The sequence below is a fragment of the Macaca thibetana genome, chromosome Y, assembly GCF_024542745.1.
Source record: "Macaca thibetana thibetana isolate TM-01 chromosome Y, ASM2454274v1, whole genome shotgun sequence".
Lineage (NCBI taxonomy): Eukaryota > Metazoa > Chordata > Mammalia > Primates > Cercopithecidae > Macaca > Macaca thibetana.
This window is the reverse complement of record NC_065599.1, coordinates 2,895,602-2,914,365: the sequence shown is the minus strand read 5'-3', so window position 1 is coordinate 2,914,365 and position 18,764 is coordinate 2,895,602. Positions and strand designations below refer to the sequence as shown.

The window sequence follows — 18,764 nt, the reverse complement described above, 5'->3', positions numbered from 1 at the left end:
GATATGGTTATGGGTCTTATAGCTGTCACAGCTCCTGCTGCTGCTGTTGGTGTTGCTTTGCACTCTTCTATTCAAATTGGTCTTTGTGAATAGTTCACAGAAAAATTCTTGTAAACTTTGGAATTCCCAAAGCCAAATAGATCAAAAATTGGCAAATCAAATTAATGATCTCCATCAGACACTAATTTGGATGGACAGATGGGAGGGGTAGGAGCTTGGAGCACAGAATTCAAATGCAATGTGATTGGAATACTTCTGATTTTTGTATTACTCCTAGCACTTATAGACCTACTGAATATCATTGGGAGATGATTAGACATCATCTACAAGGAAAACAAGATAATTTAACACTAGATATTGCTAAACTAAAAAAAAAAAAATACAAGTTTTGGGGACATCTCAGGCTTCTTTCATTCTGTTGTCTGCAGCTGATATTCGTGCTGGAACCACTGATGGCCATTCTAATATCATTCCTTTAAAGTTGATTAAAACCATAAGTGGATCAATAATTGCAAATTTTATTTGGTTTATGTCTGCTTATGCTCTTGGTTTTTAGTCGAGAGATGCAGATGGCTACTTGAGATAGTACCCAGACACCATGAACAAGCCTTAATAGCAATGGCGTTCATTAATATATATGTTAATATATATGTTATATATAATATATGTATGTATACATATATATAATACAGTGTTTATTGCCTTTATGTATTTATGCTCCTCCTGAAATGCACTCCCACCTGTTTCAGTTCCAATAAGTTAAAGATCGTAAGTAGTTTAGACACACGCCTTTGCTCAAGGAAATTCACAGAAACCGCCACTGCTATCAATCTTATTGAATGACCCGTGAGTTCTCCTTCACTGATTAATCCTTTCCCTCATCACTTCCTACCCCTCCTATCTGTCCAAAGTTAAAAGAGCTTATAAAGCAAGAAATTGGGTGGAGTCCGAGAACTCTGGGCCCTGAGAAAGCCTGCAACCCTCCAGTCCCCTAGACCCATCTTTTAAACAATTATTCTGTGTCTTTCTTACTCCTTTGATACCGCCAGACTCAGGATACCCTCTGGGTGGTGTGGGGCTGGTTTCTCCAACAGTCTTCTAAAGTCTTAATCTTAGGTATACAAAATAAAAAGAATCTAGGAATTTTAAATTTTAATAAAGAATGGAATGCTCTACTATTGTGCACATCATTTTTATTTCTGTTGACATTTGTTCATGTCTTTTGAGTGAGTCCCACAAATGCAGTGAGTGAGATAAAACTGAAGATGAATGTAGTATATTTGGGCAGACAATTAATGCTGATTCTAGACGTGCAGAGAGTGTTTGTTACTCTTCTTATAGTATAATAGATAAAATTTTTAGCTTTTTTGTGATCAATTTGCAGTTATAGTTTTGTAAAGATGCTGAGATTGCAAAAATTAAAATGAAAGCCAAAAGAAAGTATGAGAAGAAATTAGCTGTGTTCTGGAAATGTTTTGAGAAGGCTTGTCAATCAGAGTCTGAAGCCATCACTGTTTTGGGAAAAGCATATACTTGAGAGACTTCAAAACCACCAAGAGGTGGCATTTACAAATATTTTGCTGTGTAACAATTTCCTGCAGCTATTAGTAGGTTGGCTCATGTTCCAGGAATGAGATGATATAATTGAGATAACAAGGCCGCGGAAGAGCAATAGGGACTGGGGTCAAGAGTACAAAGTAAAAGAAGGGTGGGACTTGAAACGTATATACAGATTCACTTCCTGTGGGAAAAGTGGACAAAGAAGAATGTCAGAGGTGAACAGTCAGGTTGGGATTATGAGAAACACACCCTAAATAAGCTCCACCTTATATAGGTGATCAGTATTGCTTTGCACTGATCACCTATATTGAGGGCCCAGCTGTAATTGAGGGAGCTTGAAATAAAGTGAGGCCAAACCACGTGCTTGTACATGAGTTTGTTTTTTATTTTTATGTTTTGGTAGTTCTCGGGATGAACTGTAAGCATCTGTCTTTTCTGCCCCTTTCAATTAGGGTGGAAAGATGGAGATGTTTAAGGACTGGAGCTTTGGATAGCCTACCATATTATAAGTAAGAATGGTAGCCTATTTAACTGAAGACTCTCTAAAGGGAAGCAGAGGAGAGGGTAAGTGGCTGCTAACCCAGAGGGAATAGCAGTTGAATAGCAGTCTTAGGGATCAAGGACTAGATCTGGAGAATGTGGCAGGTGGAATTATAATGATTGTCCAAAAGTATAGAATTGCAAGACTATGTTTCAGGTGGAGACTGGAAACAAAATGCACTGTGCTGGCTTGAATGGGGCCATGACAATGAGCAAAGTTGAAGGTCTGTGAGGTAAAGGAGGTACCAGGGCTGCAAAGGTCATTCATGTGGCCATTTGATCTGGTCATCTGGGAAGTAACTAGACAAGAGAAAGTCAGGATGAAGAGTGGCTGGGAGTCTATATTGGCAAGTGGGATTGAGTGTATTTTATTTTTAAAGAAATTATTCTGTTTCTAAGGGTATGTCCTGGACAACACTGAATTTACAGATGTATTTTTGGCCTATATTGATAACTGCTGCTGCCAGATGTTAAAAGTAGCAAGACTTCACCCTAGCATCCAGTCTTGCTTGGGGCTTCTCAATGAGACTTAGTTGTTTAATGCTAAAGTCACACCCTCTACAATTTTGTACAGGGTTCCTGGGAATTGAGCTTGCTCCAGCTATAAAAATGAATAATGGAAGCACAGATCTTTGAGATGTTTGGATTGTGTTTAGACTAATAATTTCATCTTCAAGATAGGTGACTGACTGAATTCCTGTTTATTTAACTGTGAGTATCTGATGTCAATCCACTTCTCATCCTGATGAAACCATACTTTCTTTCAAGACACAGCTGGACTGTCACCCCTGTGATATCTTCCCTGACTCCAACTGAGTGAATCATATAGGCCTCTTTCCTGCATGCAGTCTTTATTTACCTCAGTTATGAAATTATCATACCTTATTGTGATTATTTCTCTCTGAATAAATTGTGAAGTCTTAAGAGATGGGGGCTGTATCGGTCTACATTTGTATATCTATTTCCCAGTATGCTGCTTGATATATGTTAGGTAGTTAGTAACTGCTTTCTCTGTGAAAACATAAATGGAAGGATGGCCCATTCATTTAGAAGTTCATATGAGCCTGTGAAATGTGAGTCAGAATGACCCACAGAGAAACATATTGAAACATAGTGAAAAAAGTCTTTTTACATCTCTACAAAATTTTTTAAAAATTAGGAAGATATGGTGGCTCACACCAGTAACCTTAGCGATCTAGAAATCTAGAAGGGTGGATCACTTCAGGCCTATAATTTGAGGCAAGCCTGAACAACATAGCAATATTCTGTCTCTAAAACAAAATTAAAATAATTAAAGAAACTGAATAATTTTCTGAATTATTCTGTGGGTCATTGCTGACTGCAACATTCAGACAGCACAACCACTAAACTGAAGGATTGTATTCTTTTAGAGTTTTATTGCTGAATGTGCATATTGTTCAACATTTCTTCCTGAAGATCTTATCAACTTTTAGTTAACAGGAACAGGTGTGGTGACTTATGCCTCTAGTCACAGCACTTTGAGAAGCCGAGGTGGGCATAGCATCTGAACCCAGAGGTTCAAGAGCGGTCTGAGCAGCATGACAAAACCCCATCTCTACAAAAAAATACAAAAGAATTAGTCAGAGTCAGTGGTGTGTGCTTGTAGTCCCAGCTAACTGGGAGACTGATGTAGGAGGATCCCTTGAGCACAGGAGGCAGAGTTTGCAGTGAGTCAAGACCACACCAGTGCGCTACAGCCTAGGCAATGGGGCAGGACCCTGTCTTTTTTATTTTTTATTTTTTTAATATAAAGGACTGATAGGTGTTTAAGAACTAAGTAGTATATATTACATTAGGGATGTTAGGAAGATGTGAAAATACAGTTTAGTAGTAACTAGGAGAGTCAGTTTGTATGCAGCTATAATATATTGAATAAGTTTGAAACTTTGTTTTCCAATAAGTTGAAAATATTCAACCCTGGATTTTTATTTTTATTTTATTTTTATTTTTATTTTTATTTTTAGATGGAGTCTCTACCTGTCACTGGGGCTGGAGTGCAGTGGTAATTATCAGCTCACCACAACCTTTGCCTCTCAGGTTCAGGTGTTTCTCGTGCGTGAGCCTCCTGAGTAGCAGAAACTACAGGTGCCTGCCTTGATGCCCGGCTAATTTTTGCATTTTGTTAGAGATGTGGTTTTACAGCGTTAACCAGGTTGGGCTCAACTTTCTGACCTCAGGTGACCTGACTGCATTGGCCTCCCAAAGTACTAAGATTATGGTTATGAGCCACAGTAACCAGCAAAGTTGTACCTTCTTGAAGGCGAAATTGCTGATTGTAGAATTTAGGAAACAGTATATTCATTTACATCAGTTTGGCTTTCAGCAGTTTTCTTGCTAAAAATTGATGATTTTCAGTGTAGATTTAAATAAAATAAATTTATGGACAAAGGCTACTTTAAGTAAAAACCCATTGGTTAGCTAAGAGGAAGAGAAGCAGTGTTAAAGCAGAAGGTTGAAACTTTTGAATGGTAAGTATGCATGTTTATTTTCAAAATTCTTCTGAACTTTTTTCTTTTTCTTTTTCATTTTGCAATTACCAGGCCTTAAGCTCCTCTCACCAATCTAGTAAGAGTATATGTGTGAGGGAGAAATTACATATAATTACAATATCACCTGAACCTATGACATATATTTGCAGCCTTCTTTTGATGTCAGGGTGTGCTTGAGTAATAAACTTTTCTCTTAAGATTAACTCTCTCTTGACTCAACAGAGAGATAGAAAAATGTATTTCATTAAAGCCTCTCTCAGGATTTTAAAAAGTCTCCATATTTTTATGTGGTTTTAATCTATTATAAGTAGTTTAGAATAATTAAGATATTTTGTTCTGTTCCCTCATATGCCAATAGATATGCTCATTAGATAATTTTTTTTCACTCATCTATAGGATCACTAGGATTCCAATCGTGTTTTCAGCACTGAATTCTTTCCTATTAGGAATAATAATTCTGTTATCATGCAACTTTTTTTTTTCCTTTCATCTTCCCTTTTTCAAGGTTTTAAAGAAGACTTGTGGTTCACCATGGATAACTCTTCTATTTGTAAAGCTGCCTGCTTTAGGACAACAGTTGGTGTTTAGTTTAGAAATAATGGATCATGTATTCAGGTATGTTTAAACATTTGAGTTAGATTTTGAAATGCCTCTGTATATCCACCAAAGTCATCAGAGGATTCTTATTTGTTTTTCATTATTTGTCTAAATACATGCAATGAGAAGAAAACTTGTACTCTAATAGTATTAAGTCTATCAGATATTTCCTACAGGGGCAACAGTGAAGTTGGGGGTTTCTTTAGTTGCACACCAAGACAAGCTGATGAAATGGCTGCTGGTGGTGCTAAATGAGGGTGGCAGGTATGGCATTTAGAAGTTACATTTGAGTGTTCCTTAGGGGATTGTCTCTGATTTTAATGAATTATCTCTTTGACACTTGCTTTGAAACTGGCCAAGAGAGCAGAGTCTGTTTTACAGTGCTTAGAAAGAGCTGGGTTGTCTCCCAAGTCAACGTAAGTTTCTATAAAACAAAACAGAAAACAAAACAAAGCAAAACAAAAAACTCTTTTCTTTGCCATCTGAAGAAAAGATGTACCTGTTGAACAGTAGTAAAATGAACACTTCCCGCAGAAAGCCAAGAATGTCTGTCTTGGAGCTGGTAAGATTGTCATGCCTTTGAGCAATAAATAAATAAATAAATAAATAAATAAATAAGCCACTTTCTTTTTCAGAGTCACAGAGCCAATTAAATTTCTGTGTTTCAGAATGTAATCTAGAGAGGTGCACACTGCAGATTGTTTGTGAACTTTCTAAAGAAATAGAGAGAGAAAGCATCCCATACTATTTTTCCCCCTTTTGAAGTAGCCCTGACTGAATAAAAAGACAGAAAGGATGTTCCTTGTTTTTGCATTCCTCTTGTCTTTTCTGACTCTGGTAACCGACATAGGTTTCCCCAATGGTTGCAAGTCAAACTTTTACCCACAGTTCCAGAGGAGCTAGACAGCAGGACAAGTAATGTTTACCTGCGCAGACTTTTGCTCTACACTGGTGATTCTTTGTTGAACCAGTTCAGCCTACTGAACCAGGAAGATTCCCCAAGTAACTTGGAAACCTAAAAAATGATAATATAGTCTTTGGACTTGAGAAAGACACTTGTATAGAGTAAGAATTTTAATACCATTTCTGGCTTCCCTTGCTATAGACTAGAGAAACACTGAAATTCCAGGAAATAAGAGCTATTGACTTTGAAACATAAAATTCCCTTTTAGTTTAAATGTCAGTGCTGCTTGATGAAGAATGTGTACTTCAAAACATGTAAAGCTTACATGGCTGGCTGTCATAAGACAACACTTAGTTAGAATATGTCTCTCAAAGGCACCTTCTTTCCAATTATTAAAACTGGAAATTTTGTGTTTATAGATAGGGCATAGAGTCTTATTGTTAGAGAGACATAGGAGAGAGAGGAGTTAAAAAGCCAATTGTTTTGTGCAAAGTACTGACAAGGTTTCCCACACAGAGAAATCTCATCTCACTAGGTTGCATTTTAAGATCTAAAATGTTCCATGAAAATGCTGAATCCCAGGTTTACATAGTCAAGAGTTAGAAAAAGAAAGTTAATGCTCTATCACCTGTCCCCACAGCATGTGTCTCTGCAGAAAAAACGATGTGTCTCACAAAGAAATGGTTTAGCTATATATGGCAGTGCTGAGCTTTTTAAAGAGAAATAACTACCCCAAAAGAGAAATTTTATTTGAATGTATGCCATTCCATACCAGGCCATAAATATCTGTTACAGGTGGACAAAAAGACCCTTATTAAGTAAAAGTTTTGAGATTACAAGTTTGAATTCTTACTGCTTTGAAAAAAAAATCACAAAATAGTAACTCTTTTAATTACATTCTAATTACCGACTTTTACAAGTAAGATTATTTCTCCAGGTTACAAAATTGCATGCAGAGGAGAAATAGGAGGCAGAGTAGCCACATGATGACCAAAAAAAAAAAAAAAAAAAAAAAAGCAACAGAAAAGTCTGGAATTTAGGTGGCAACACTCTGATGGGCTGTCAGAAACTGGAGTTGGTTTTGTGATCTTCACATAACACTTCACATAACACTTCACATAACACATAACTGGTGGTGGTCTTAACCAGAAAACTTCATTTAACTTAGATACTCTTTCAATCTCATGTTATGGCTAGATCCTCTGTTAAAGAAAACAGTTGGGACAGAGGCAAGCTTTTCAACAGTGGAGCGTGAAAGGAGACTACCAATGTGTAGCATCCCTTTCTCCTAAGCTTTGTAAGGATGGCAGCCAATCTATTGGATTTTATCTGACACTGGCCCAGAGCTTTGTTGTTCTTGAGAAATTGAAACAAAACAAAACAAAACAAAACAAAACAAAAACTGAGAACAAGCTGCAGATATGAATATAAATACAGGACAAGCTGCATGCTATGAATGTTAACAGTTAGAAGTGCACTCCTACTCAATTTTTTTTTTTTTTTTTTCTTTTTTTTTTTGTGGATTCTTGCTCGGTCGCTTAGGCTGGAGTGCAGTGGCACAACCTTGGTTAACTGCAAGCTCCTCTGTGTTTTATGCCATTCTTTTCTTCCTTAGTGTACCGAGTAGCTGGGACTACAGGTGCCCACCACCACACTGGGTAATTTTTTGTGTTTTTAGTAGACATGGGTTTCACCATGTTAGCCAGGATGATCTTCTTGTGATCTACCCGCATTGGTCTCCAAAAATGCTGCAATTACAGGCATGAGTCACTGTGCTCAGCCCCTACTGACATTTTTAATTAAATCCTCTCCAAATCCATGCACCAAAAACAAAGCTTGAGTCCCCCAGTGCGCCACAATGTATCAGTCTCTCATTTTGAGGTGTCACACAGATTTTCTTAATCTCAATAAAATTAAAAATTAGGAATGCAAAAGGTGAGATTATAGCACATGTTTAATAAGTTAACTTCTGGCGGAGTAGAGTATCTTGCCCACTTTGAGGAAGAGTCTGATATTTTTATAGATTCTGAAGAAGGAAAATGTGCTAACTAGTCTTCAAGAAAGCGCTACTCATCTTTTCTGGGACTTTGCACCTGGAACTATTAACAGCTGAAGTAATGACTCAGCTTGGCTCAGGAATTTGGCTCTTAGCCACATAAGAGTTAAAGTAAGCATGGCCTGGGACATTGGACTGGGACCAGAGGCTAAAATGATAATTTACAGAAACTTGGCTTGGATTCTAAAGCATGTTTAGTAATACAATGAGCCCTTTGTAATACACTGGAGTCCAATATGTACATGGGTTCAAAAAAGAGAGAAGCTATTTCTTGGAATCTCTCTGGTCACACAAAAGACATAATATTTTAATGTGGGGTCTTTTTTTCTTGTTTTTAATCTGAGTAGCTGTGGGCAAGTCTTAAGCAAACTCACCCAAAGAAGTTGGGCTTTTTTAACAAAAAATTATTTGCCTGGGCCACATGGTGTGCAGGATTGTAAATTTGTGTCCATAGCCTGATTTTTCAGGCTGTTTCTCTGTTTGTCAAATTTTATCAATGATTCACCACAACTATGTCACTTTTCTTTGTCAACACTATTGAAGAGGCAGATAGTTTTTGAGGGTGGGAAGACACATTGTTTGAAGTTTCCTATGTGCAAGACTTCTCTGCAGTGTGAAACAACCCAAATCTTTGTGGATATTGTAAAATTGTCCATGGCTTCTTGGCAGTCATATCAGAAAACCCCACAGTAAACAACTCCCAAACGTCACAGTGACATTCTCCCTGGAAAAAATCAAAACCAAATTTTGTTGTCCCAGCTTTTCTCATCTTCTTGATCTACAGACTCTTTTAGTCACATTATCATCAGGTTTTCCAGTGTTAATATCCAACCCTCCAAGTTCATTACTACCCCTGTAGGAAATACCCAATGAATGAGGTGCCAGTAAAGTGCAAGTTTCCTTTTCATTGCAGTACCTTAAAGAAATAAAGACCTGGGGAAGTTTCTGATACATCAATACATATATAGAGCCTTTCTAATTCTCACTCGTGTTTTTGGTCTTACATGAGAAGATGTTGTGTTATTCCTAAGCCACAATCTTACTGCTTCTGAGATATAGACCTTCAAGCAACAGAAAGATGTTGCACCAAACCACATTTCTTAATATAGCATGTCATAATAAATAAAACACAATCAAAGAGAGGAAGAGTGAAGAAAAGACAAGATCCTATTTTCTAGTAGCAAAAGAGACAGAGCCCTTTGAAAACCCTAATTTAAGCCATACTGATGCCATAGATAATTAAAAAGAAAGAAAGAAAGAAAAAAATGAAAGCAGGACTTTGGCCTTTAAAAGAGCCCAGATCTAAACCTTTTCCAAGCCAGTGCTGTGACAACATATTTGTATCTCTGCAGTTTCTGGCATTTCTACTTTTCTTGATGCCACTGCATTCTTCTGTGCCTGCAGAAAGGAAAGCTTGTGGTATGCCTAATTCACCTAAATATTTGCAGGAAGCTGTCACCGGTACCCATAGTTTGAGCTGAGTGCAGTCTGCCTGCAAGGTGAGTGTGTAAATTTAGACAAATAAGCTCAAGAGAAACTTGTGGAAATGTGCCATCACATACAGAGATTCTTGGATGGTGAAGCAACACCCTAGAGATCCTGGGACAAAGGTAACATTCATCACCAGTGGCCAGTGGATTATTGAATTATGCCTATGAAACGTAGCCTCTGTAAAAACCAACAGGACAGGATTCAGAGAGTCTCCAGGTAACTGAACAAGTAGAGTGTTCCAGAAAATTTTGTGCACATAAAAACAGACACTGACAATTTTAAATGACATGCAGAGTGTAAGGGTCTTTTCTTCGTTTTGGAAGAAGTTTAGTCCTTTAGTAATGTGTCCATAATTTTAACTTATTAACTATAACATACTCTAAAGTAACCTAAATCTGCACATTGCAAACATTAGAACATGGATATTTCCACTAAAATGATTCTATAGTTGACTAATAGGGTTTAACAAGTATTACTTTGGAGAGAGAAAGTTTTCTTTTGTTAACTGCGCAAGAACTGGACATTTATAAAAGAAAAAAAAATCAAGTTATATCTCAGCAAAAATTCTAATCATATGTTCAGTTTGGGAGAATGACCATCAGTGAGTTTGTGTCAGAAATATTTATTCTAAAGGAAAAGTCTTTTAATTTATAATTCTGTGCCTCTGAAGTATTTGTGCCACTATAATGTCAAGCACACCATCACTGACAGTTCTTTGTCTTTCTTTGTGGGAGGGAAGCTGAGGCTGCCTCATAACTCAGTAGACTCTGTATTATAGTATATAAAAATAAGAAAAATAAAAATCATTACAGAATTCTCTGTCATCCACATCTAATAAAACACAATTCTGGTCTGAAATATAGTAGTAGCCACAGATATAATTTAGAGCTTGCAAGAACAGCCTAGTATCCACCAGTCTGCTTTATATTTGGGACTTATGTGTGCATAAAATAATCACACTTGGGCAAAAAAAGTTTTATTAATTATTTTAAAGATACAGTGCTTAAAAAATGCCATGATAGTTTAAATACATACCTTGGACACTTCCAAATCTCTTTCCAAGATTTCACAATGGGTGAAATTGTTTTGCACTAGGAAGATGGAATAGGGCATCTTGCAACTCATGATACATTTCGTTCAGCTTAGTTCTTGTGTCCTGTGCAGATAGACTGACAATTAAAACTCATCAATCATACTTTAACATGGATTATATCCCTTGGGTTGAGCCCCAGATCTTCCTCAGCACCTCACACTGTCTCTCATTGGCCTGTTTCAACTCCATCTTAATATTACAGCGAACAAGGGCCTTACATTCTTCCAGCACAACTAGGTTATATGAGGCAAGTTTCCTAATTTGAATCATAACCTCTTGGGTGAAAGTTCCAGTCAAAAACACCTGAGAGACCAGGCCTTTGGCACATGCCCCCAGTGCTGTCACTTTTTGCCCAGTAATTAACATTTCATTGGCAGATGCGTCACCCATCATTTTCAGAAATGTAACAGTAGAACAGCCATCTGGACTGTCCCAAGCTCGTATAAGGGGTTTGGAACAAATCCTTTTCTTTAGCCCACACAAGATCACAAAGGAGCAGTATGGATTCACCTAGTCCATTGGCACGGCCATTGACTGATACAACAATAGGCTTTTTAAATTGAATAAAAGTATTCACAAATTTCTGGAAGGTGTCCACCATTTCAAGCCTTGCTCACTTTCTGTCATTCCTTAAATGTTTCACAAAGTACCCAAAATCAAGACCACAATAAAAGACACTTCCAGATGCACTGAGTAACGCAAGCCTCCTGTCATCTGCAGCAGCCCTATTCAGAGCATTCACCATTTCTTTAATTGCTTCTGTATTCAGTGCGTTTTTTGTCTGTCGATCTAGTTGATAGCAATATCTGGGTGAATCCATCCTCTTTCTTCACTACAATGTCTCTGTATGTGCTGACACTTTCTGTTAGCTTTATGGTGAATTACGTCTTCTTGAAAAAAGATTGCTCTCTGTCGTCATGCGTAACATTTCTTGGGCTACCTTTCAATCTTGGAACTGATGTGTGTATGTCTGTTGCAATGGCTGCTAATGGGTCTATTAATACCACTATAGCTTTTTGGGGAGCTGAGCCTATGTCCGTGGAAGCAGTAACTGAGCCAGACATCTGAGACATTAGTGGGTGTAGCAGGGTCCTGTTTTCTATTCCAGTGTGTTCTGCACTGGGACCTGACAAAGGGTCCCTGACAGGTTTCCCTTCTGTCACCTTGAAGTCCACCATGTCCTGCTCATCTACCATAATAGGGTCCAGTTTCTCGAGTACCTGAAAGCCGCTCACAGTTTTCTTGTTGTTAACAAGTGTCTTGATAGTTGAATTTACTAGATCCATATTCTTTGTGTGAGAGAGAAGTGAATCTGCCTTTCTCCTGATGTTCTTGCTGGCAGCAAATAACAGGCTGGTTTTGGATCTGTGGTGTTTGACAGTCACCGATGTTCTAAGAGAGCTCTTAGAATAGTTCACATTGGTAGATCTGGAAGTTCTTCCTCTGGTATTGTTTGAAAACATTCTACTTGTTCCGGTACATGCCAGTTTTTTTCTGTTTTCTATCTGTTGTCTGTTAAACTCATTTATACATTTTTCACAGCTCATGAGGTGCTGCTCTGGCTCCCAAGTGTCATCCTGTTTGTTGAAACTTTTCCATGAACCAAATACATTTTCTTTCCATTTTTGTCTTGTCTTTTGTCAACAATAGTTTCAACCTCTAACTCCTGGCAAGATATGAAGGAAGACTCAGGATTGGAGCAGTTGCTGTGCCATCTTTGTTTCAGTTGTGTCTCCACATAGCCACTTCTTTCTGCCTCCAGTGCTTCACCAGGTTCTGCGTATGGATGAGCCACTTCTATTCCGTCACCACTGGTTTATGAAAATTGTGTGAAATAGCAGCTATTCCCTGTGCCTTAGGCTCTCCACCTTTAGTCTCTGGTGGGACAGCTTGGGCTTTGTCTCATGGTGCATGATAGCTTGCTCAGTAGCCTCATGTAGGAGTAACTAAGTCCACAGCTCCTACTCTCAGCTGTAGTACAGAAAGCTTTCTTCCTGCCTGATGTTCTTTTGTGTTTCTTTGTTTAATTGTGGTTGCTATGATGATTATATTGAACACTATAATGTTATTCCATTTTTAAAGTTACACTAGCTTACATTCAGTAACATAAAAATCCTTATTCCTGTGTAACTTAACTCCCTTAATTCACTTACTGTGTAACTTAACTCCATTATTTCACTTCTCAAAATTATGCACTGTATGTCAAAAACATCAATTAGTGGTATTTTTTATTAAATATATTATTGTTTTAAGTTGTGTTGAGAACAAATTATGGAGGTGCACATTGTTAATTTTTTATCTTTTATATTTTTCATGCATTTATCTTTACCTTAATCTTTACTTATTCATACTGCTTTTGAGTGTCTGTTCATTCTACCCTGAAGTACTCCACAAAACATTTATTAAAGGGTGGTCTACTGGTAAAAGGTGTCCATTTTTATCTGGGAATATCATAATTTGTCCCTCACATTTGATGAACAATTTGTTTGATCATAATGTTTAGGTTTGACAGTTTTTTTCTGACTTCACTTGGAATATATTTGTCTACAGCTTTCTACCATCTTAGTTTTCAGATAAGAAATCCACTGGTTATTCAGTGGTTATTCAGATAAGAAATCTACTGGTTATTTTGCTTTCCTTGAAAATCCGCAAAATTATCTTTGTATATGTTTTAGACAGTTTAATTATCAGATAAGCTTGAGTGGTTTTTTTTTTTGTTTGTTTGTTTGTTTTGTTTTTGGTTGTTGTTGTTTCTTTTATTTGGCAATTGTTGAACTTATTGGGTATTTATTTGTTGTCTTAAATTGTTATGTTCTTTATTATTATTTTGTTAAATAGTCTCCTTGATTATATATCTCTCCCTTTGAAAGCCCCAAATGCACATGTATGGTGGCTTCATGGTGTCCCTCAGGTTTCTAGGCTGTGTAAAGCTTCCTTGAACCTTTCCAGCCTGTGTTGGTGACCACTATGTGTTTGACTGCCCCTAAGGGTGTGTATCACAGTGTGGGGCAAGTTTGTCAGTTGGTCTCGCAAGGCTGATGCATCCCAGATTTCGATTCCTAGACTTCAATTATTGCAGTCTCATTAGTGCACCACAATGTAGCAATCTCTAATTGTGAGGCACACGGAGCTCTTGGTCTCATGGCCAAGAAAATTAAGGAGATGGATGCAAATCGTTTGAAGCAAAACTTTTATAAGTGAAAGTAAAAACCTCTTCACTGTGGAAGTGGAATACAAGTGGTTTACCTACTCTGAGACTGAGGCTTACGGTTTCTAAAGGCAGAGAAGTAAAGAAATGTGCTTAGTGGTCTTGGAGTAAGCATTTTTCGGGTTGGCCCTGAACCTTGGACTTAAATTAATCTGCAAATGAAGTGATGATTTATAGAAGCTACTAAGCTCAGCATTGCAACTTGGCCCTGGACCAAGAAGGAGCTGAAGTGACAGCTTGACCTGAGACCTTGGCCTGGGACCAATCACAGGCTGAAGTAATGTCTCATGGCCACAATAATTAAGGAGGCTGGATGATGCAAATTTCAAGTAGGAAGAAAAGGTTAATAAGCAAAAGAAGAAAACTCTCCACAGTAAAGAGGGGATTTGCGAGGGTTTCCAATTATAAAGCTGGGTCATTACTTTTTAGGAACTGGAAAGAATGAAATGTTCTGAGGTGTCTGTGGGCTGTCTTGAAGAAAGCACTACTTCAGCTAGGTTCAGAACCTGGCCTGGGAAAAATGAGAGGCTAAAGTAAAAGCTTTGTCTGGATCACTGGGCTGGGGAAAAGCAGAAGCTGAAGGGATAATTCATAAATGCTTTGCTTGCCTTCAAAGCATGTCCAAAATAGAAAAGAAAAATATTTCATCAGAGCCCACTGGAGCCTACTGTGTATCATGCCCACAATGGGAGGAGTGTGTATTTTCTTGAAGTCTGCTGATTACGTGAATGACAGAGGCACTTATTCCTTTGGCCTTGTCCTCTTATCTCTGGAGGTGTGATTATGTTTTAGGAAAAAATGACAAAGGCATTGTCATGTTCTACCTTGTTTTCTTATCAGTGCAGCTGTGGTTATACCTTTAGGATATCCTCATGTTCAACTTTTTGTAATCGGTGTCTGCAGCCTGAGTTTTCAGGCTGTTCCTGTGTATAAAAAAAAGTTAATCAAGAACCACTTCTAGATTCCTCATTGTTTTTTCTCTTACGCTTTCATGAAGGTAATTTTGTGTATTTTGTAGATAAAATAAAGATTGTGTTAAGGGCTTTTCTGTACAGTTTTCCACTTTTGACATGGAATCAAGGTTCACTTTAGAGCACATGTGAAATTTTTGTATTAGCTATGTTCAATCTGTACTTTCTTCTTTTAAAATAAAGGTTTCTAATACAGGAATATATTGTTTTAATTCTTAGAATTCAACATTTGAACAGTCTAGTACTAGGGGTCTCTTTTTCATAGCTGTAAGGTTGTAAAAGATGTTTGACATTTGTCTGCTTTCTGCCATAGAACTCCAAAAATCTTTGCAATCTCCAAATGCTGCCTTTTAATATGATAATGATGATTCAGAGCTACATGCTGGGGTTTGTCAGTGAAAACACAAAGGCATTATTTGAGGGTAGGGATTATAGGGTTCACTCTGCATCATTCCAAAATGACACAGGTGCTGCAGGTAATGGCAGCAGCAGCCCATTTAGAGGGGCTGCTTCAAAGATACCAGGTGCAATGAGGGAGGCGAAGCCAGGGCTGTGCACTCCGTGAAACTGCTGGAAACTGAGAAAAGGCAGAAACCACACTCACACCCAAGTTCAATTAACAGGAGCCCCACCTACTCAGGAGCAGTGGCAGTTGCCCCACCACAGATGCAGACTCAGGCATCCCTCAGCTTTCTGAGACCTGGGAAGCCATTTTTCCAACAATGGCCCCGAAGTGCCTGTTCCCATTGCCTGGCCTCTCCCAGCTCCCATGCCCACTATGACATTGTGCAAATGTGCTGTCATCCACAGAGATTCTTGCCTGCTGAAGTGACACCCTAGAGATCCTGTGACAAATGTCATGTTCATCACAAGTGGCCAGTGGATTATTCGATCAGGCTATATAATGGAGCCTCCATAGAAACCAACAGGAAAGGATTCAGAGAGCTTCTGGATAGCTGAAAATGTAGAGAGTTCCAGAAAACTGTGTGCACATAAAAACAGACAACAATAATTTTAAATGTCATCTGCACAGGATAAACATTAAAACGTGGAAATTTCCACAAGGATTGTTCCATAATTCACTAATATGGTGCAAGAAGTTTACTTTAGAGAGATAAAGGTTTATTTTTGTTAACTGAGTAAGAACTAGACATTTACAAAAGAAAAAAAAATCAAGTGGTATCTCAGCACAAATTCCAATCGTATGTTTGGTTTAGGAGAATGATCATCAGTGAATTTTGTGTCTGAAATATTTATCCTAAAAGATAAGGCTTTCAATCCAGAATTTTGTGTCTCTGAGATACGTGTGCCACTCTAAAGTCAAAGGCACCATCTCTGATAATTCTGTGTGTTTTTTGTGTGTGTGGGAGGGGAGTGGAGGCTGCCTGATACCCAGGATATCTCTGCATTCTCGGATATAAAAAAAAAAAATTATTTCATAAATCTCTGTCATCTAAATCTCATAAAAACAATTATGGTCTTATATATAGTAGAAGACATAGATAGAACTTAGATTTTGCTAAAACAGTCTATTACTCACCAGTCTGCTTTTATATTTGGGCTTGTGTTTGCATAAAATAATCACAATAAGGCAAAGAAGATTTTTTTTATTACTTATTTTAAAGTTGCAGTGCTTAAACATTCCTTGATAATTTAAATACATAGCTTGGACATTTTCAGTTCTCCTTTCAGGCCTCAGCTATGGGTGAAATTGTTTTGGGTTATGAAGATGGATTAGGGTATCTTGCAACTTATGATGTATTTGGTTCAGCTCAGTTCTTGTGTCCTGAGAAGACAGACTGACAATTAAAACTCATCAATTGTATTTTCCACATACATTAACATGGAATTGTTCCCTTTGTCTGAGTCCCAGATTTTCTTTAGTAACTCACACTCTGTCTCTTTGGCTTGTTCCAATGTCATCTTAATATTACTGCATACAAGGGCCTTACATGTCTCCAGCACAACTCGATTACATGAGGCAGAGTCCTTCATTTGTATCATAACCTATGGGGTGAAACTTGCAAAGAAACCTTAGAGACCAGACCTGTGACACATGCCTCCTCTTCTGTCAGTTTTCACCCAGCAATTAACATTTCATTGGCAGACGCTTCACCAATCTGCTTGGGAAATGTAACTGTAGAGCAGCCATCTGCACTCTGTCCAAAAGTCATGCAAGGATTTGAAACCAAGCCTTTTCATTAGGTCACATGAAAGTACAGAGAGGCAGTGTGAACACACCTATTCCAAAGGATGTGCCACTGACTGGTAAAACAAAAGGCTTTTTAAATTGATTGAAAATATTCACGAAGTTCTTGATGGTGTCCAACATTTCAAGGCTTGTTCTGTTTCTGTCATTCCTAAGTCCTTCACAAAGTACCAAAATACAGACCACAGCAAAAGACACTTCCAGCTGCACTGAACATCATGAGATGGCTGTTACCCACAGCAGCCCTATTCAGAGCATTCACCATTTCTTAATTACTGCTGTATTCAGAGCATTTTTTTTCTGTTGATCAAGTTGATAGCAATATCTGGGTGAATTCGTCCTCTTTCTTCACTACTATGTCTCTGTTTGTGCTGGCACTTTCTGTTAGCCTTATGGTGAAGTATATCCTCTTGACAAAAGGCTGGACTCTGCCATCATCAGTAGCATTTCTTTGCCCACCTTTCACGCTTGGAACTAATGTATGCACGCCTATTGTTCCATTGGCTGCTAATGGGCCCATTAAGACCACTATACCTTTTTGGTGCCTGAGTCTGCAGTCATGGAAGTCATGGAAGTCTGGCTCTCAGTCTGAGCCAGACATCTGAGAAAATAGGGGTGAATCTGGGTCTTTTCTTTATTCCACACTGTCCTGTCCTGCGGTCTGATAAAACCCTGACGACCTTCCCTTCTGCCTCCTTGAAGACCACTATATCCTGCTGATCTCTCTCAATAGGGTCCAATAGGGTCCAGTTCCTGAATGCCACTCACTGTTTTCTTCTTGTTAAAGGGGCTGTGAGGGCAAGTGTCTTTCTCGATATTTGGATTTACTAGCTCCATATGCTTTGGGCTGAAGAGAGGTGACACTGGGTTTCTGCTGACTTTCTGGCTGGCAGCACATAACTGGCTGCTTTTGAATTTGTGGTGTTTGCCAGTAACTAGCATTACAGGACCATTCTTAGAAAACTTGGGGTTGGTAGATCTAGAAATTCCTCTTCTGGCATTGTTTGAAAAAGTTCTGCTTTTTCTGATCTGTGCCATTTTTTTTTTTTTTTTCTTTTCTGTTTTTCAGTCTGTTGTTTGTTAAAGTCATATATACCTTTTTCACCTGTGCTGCTCCGGTTCCCAGGTATCATCCCGTTTCTCCTAACCTTTCCAATATTAAATACTTTTTTCTTTTGAAACGGAGTCTTGCTCTGTCTCCCAGGCTGGAGTGCAGTGGCACAATCTTGACTCACTGCAAACTCCGCCTCCTGGGTTCACGCCATTCTCCTACCTCAGCCTCCCGAGTCGCTGGGACTACGGGGCGTCTGCCACCACCGCCCGGCTAATTTTTTGTATCTTGCTTCACCGTGTTAGTCAGGATGGTCTTGTCTACTGACCTCGGGATCCAACCGCCTTGACCTCCCAAAGTGCTGGGATTACAGGCAAGAGCCACCGCGCCCGACCTTTCTCTTCTTTTTTTTTCTCTTTTCTTTTCTTTTTTTAAACAGAGTGTTGCTCTATCACTGGGCAGGAGTACAGTGGCACAGTTGGGCAATCTGCCTCACTGCAACCTCCACCTCCAGGATTCATGTGATTCTCCTGCCTCAGGCTCCCATGTAGCTGAGATTACATGTGCCTGCCAC

The 18,764-nt window shown here is 38.5% G+C and overlaps 1 pseudogene; it reads right to left on the bottom strand.

Moving 5' to 3' along the window:
- Positions 1-10,844: 10,844 nt before the first annotated feature.
- LOC126947208 (testis-specific chromodomain protein Y 1-like) lies at positions 10,845-18,272 on the bottom strand (annotated as a pseudogene).
- Between the last annotated feature and the right edge of the window lie 492 nt (positions 18,273-18,764).